General features: G+C 34.9%; 1 pseudogene; it reads right to left on the bottom strand.

The window, feature by feature from the left end:
• Positions 1-2,189: 2,189 nt before the first annotated feature.
• LOC101265583 (germin-like protein subfamily 1 member 17) lies at positions 2,190-3,271 on the bottom strand (annotated as a pseudogene).
• Between the last annotated feature and the right edge of the window lie 338 nt (positions 3,272-3,609).

Genomic DNA, 3,609 nt, shown 5'->3' on the forward strand with positions numbered 1-3,609 from the left:
GATATGCTACAAATTGAAGTTATGCAACTAGGGGTGACAAGGGGGTTGATGTGGGTGCGGGGAGGGTTCAAGTTATTATTCTTTGCAAAATCATGCGGTTGTGGGTTAAGGAAGTCGTAGTCTGCCAAGTAGATTGATCAGATGTTTATAGCGGAATAGTAAGGCTTGCTGGAGTTAAGTATTGGTGTGAATGAGAAATGCGGAAAATTTGAAGCTAAGTCCTTTTTTGCTAGGAACTTTCACCCTCATTTGTGATGGAAATAAAGATTAGTGTGCTTATATATGAAAACACTTCTTTAAGCTAATAAAGAATTGAGAAGAAAGTCACTTTGCGACTATCAAGTTTTACAAACATAAACATGACCCTTAAACTTGACTTTAGACTAGTTATGAACCAGGGTCAATAACCCGTTCATTTATTAACTCAGTCCATTTTAATTCAGTTCAACCAACAATTGACATGCTATAATAAGTCATTTTTGCATGTAAACTCGACTCAAACATGTAAAGACGGGTCAATAATCCGTTCATTTCTTAATTCAGACCATTTAAATTCAGTTTAACCAACTGAATATAAAGATACAGAGAAAGGGGCTGGGTACTATTAGGCATGTCAATTTCACTCTCAGATTACACAAGGTGCATGGCCAACACAATGCTTATTCATTAGTATATATTGCAAAGAAAGATACTATTACATACATTGCCACTTTATTTAGGAGTTACATTGCCATTTTTCTTTTCAAATTTAATAGTATTGGAGTTTTTGTTAACAATATATATTTTCTTTAATGGCCTTATAATCGAGTCGTTCCTCATATCTTCTATCATCAGCAATGCCCCGGTCACAAATCGGATGAGCAGCGTTACAGGGTTCTCACTTCTCACGAACATTACCATGCTTGAAACTTAAAAGGCACACCCAATCCCGTAAAATCAATTAGGAACAACAATATAATTGTCGCTAAATCATGTTTTCAGTAGAAGTTATCTGTTTGATTGCAATTAGTCCGATAACATATAATAAAAACTTTTTACTCTAAAATTTCGAAATATTCTCTACCTGCAATCTCAAAAGAGCTTGATCACTCTACATTCATCAAATTCAAATTCATTTAAAAGGGCTTGATCACTCTTTCTTCATTCGACCATTCCATCTGAAGCGGCAGCTTTGAGATTCACAAAATTGATCACAAGCACCAGCTTGATCACTTTCTTCTGATTTTCTTATAGTTTGGTTTAAATTTGTTTACTGTATAAGATAAAGAATGCTTTTGCATTCACAAAGTGTTTGAGAAAATATTTAGAAATCTTTAATTTATTACTCCTGATCAGGTTATTCCTTTCAATTAACTCAGGTTGGATTTTAATATCTAGAAATTTTTAATTTTGATGTTGGCATTTTCTGTCAATAACATTACTTTGATTGCATTTCGATTTCACCTTTAGAAGCTTGAGTTGATTTGATTAGCGTAGTATAGCTTTGGCGAAAACATAGCTGAAAAAAACCTCTATATATTAATCATATTTCGTTTTCTTCAATATTTAGGTCGAGAGGATGATTTAAAATTCTCTATCTCACTATCAGTAATCATGGTGAGGTAAGAACATTAAAATCCTTTTGCTATTCGTGATTTCTCCTCTTCATGTCTTTTGTTGAATCAAGTGAATATTTGTACTTGCAGATATATGGATTCAATGCGAATTGAATACTTGCGTATCTCTCTGTCTTTTTGTTGTTCTTTGCTTGATGAGCTTTCCAGTTTTGTTTATTTCCGATCTGTTAAAATATATTTAGTGCTCCTGAATTTTTCTGTTGAATCTGCGGAACCTAAGTTTACATTTTAACATTATATTTAGTTGTGCAATTCCTTGTTGATATCGAGAAATGAACAATTTCAGGGTATATGTATTATGACTTCGATACTCCAGACTCTGCTTTTGTGATCTTGATGAGCACTAAAGCCTTTATCGATAAATTTTCTAATAACGACCGCTAAAAGTACCAGCCCTCTGTATAAAGAGGGCTACCAATTTGGATCACTTAATTTATTATTGAAATTATATATAGCCATCAAGCATGTCAATTCCACTCTTAGATTACAAAATTAAAGGTGCATGGGCTTATTCATTGTATCGTGAAGAAAGTTTTTAGGCCAGGTACATATATACATTGACACTTGATTTATTAGGAGTAAAGTATTATTCCAACGCATTCATAAGGCGAGTGAGCACCTAACGTGCTGCAGTAAACTTTAGGAAAAAACACAGAATCACAGTTTCAACGATATTATGTAACCTTAAGAGAATTTCTTCCGAAGTTCTGCAATCTGTGTCTTATTAAGCTGGAAGCCTTGGGCAAGAATGTCGTCTGAAATAGGTGGATTCGAAGCAAAGATTGAATTAGGAATAATGACAAATCCAGGATTTTGACTGTTGAAAGTGCCAAACGCAACAGCTTTTTTGTGTCCCACATTATACAGGAAGTGAATAAGACCTATTGGGAACACAAACACATCGCCAGGATTCAAGATTTTGGAAAAGAGACGACTCTCAAAGAAGTTCGCCGGATCAGGGAGAAGAAATCCTGCATAAACAGTACCCTCCAGTATAGTTATCATCTCGGTAGCTCGAGGGTGCGTGTGAAGTGGAACAATACTTTGTGGTTCCAGGTCAGCACGAGCAAGAGAAATACCAAGTGTGTTAAGTCCAGGCATGTTGTTTACACCCACAATCTTTGCAGAAAACCGAACCCAGGCACTTCATTGCCACTAACATTAAGACCTGAAAAGTAGAAATCGTTTGCTGTTGCAAGCTTTGGGTCTTTGCACATCTTCCCATTCATGAAAACTACACAGGTAGAATAAAATGAAGCTAAGCATAGTAAGAGCCGTCATTAACTCAATGTTAATAAATTTATCCTCCCTTGATTACAAGTAAATAGAGAGCATATACAAAAACTGCGTGCCTCATTCCCAATAAAAAATATAAAAGGATGATTAACCTGAAGCCTGAGAGTCGTTAACAGCGACACAAATGTCCTGCAAAGGGTTGTTATCATAAGCATAGGAATTACAAATGAAAGCGGTAATGACTGATATTGTTATGAACCACCACATCCTCATTGTTTTGTTTTCTTTCAATTTGTTTTCAAACAACTAGAAAGGTGTGACTATTTGTACAAGAAAAAACAAAGGATACTGAAGATTTTATTGCACGAGTCTATTTGGTAGGGATATATAGTATAGGGTTAAGAGTTCCACATGAACCAGTTATCGGTCTATATGACATACGCTTTCTTCCATCTTTACAAATTACAAAACAATTAGAATTAACTCCCAACTTCATAGCTAATTTAGAAATTTATGCTATTTGTTCCCTAATCTATTGCTAGAAGAATTAGTGGCAAATTTGTTGTTTAGCTACAAAATTCATTTGTTGCTATTAATTCATTCATGATATATTTAAGGGACACATAAAGTTTCTTTATGAGGAAAAAAGAGAAGGGAGAGCCCAACAACGCTAACTCTAGCCACCAACTCTGTTCTCAAAGATAAGAGCACACACAAGTAGCAACTCTACTGCACCCACACATCAACAAACTCTAGT

This window comes from Solanum lycopersicum, chromosome 1, assembly GCF_036512215.1.
Source record: "Solanum lycopersicum chromosome 1, SLM_r2.1".
Lineage (NCBI taxonomy): Eukaryota > Viridiplantae > Streptophyta > Magnoliopsida > Solanales > Solanaceae > Solanum > Solanum lycopersicum.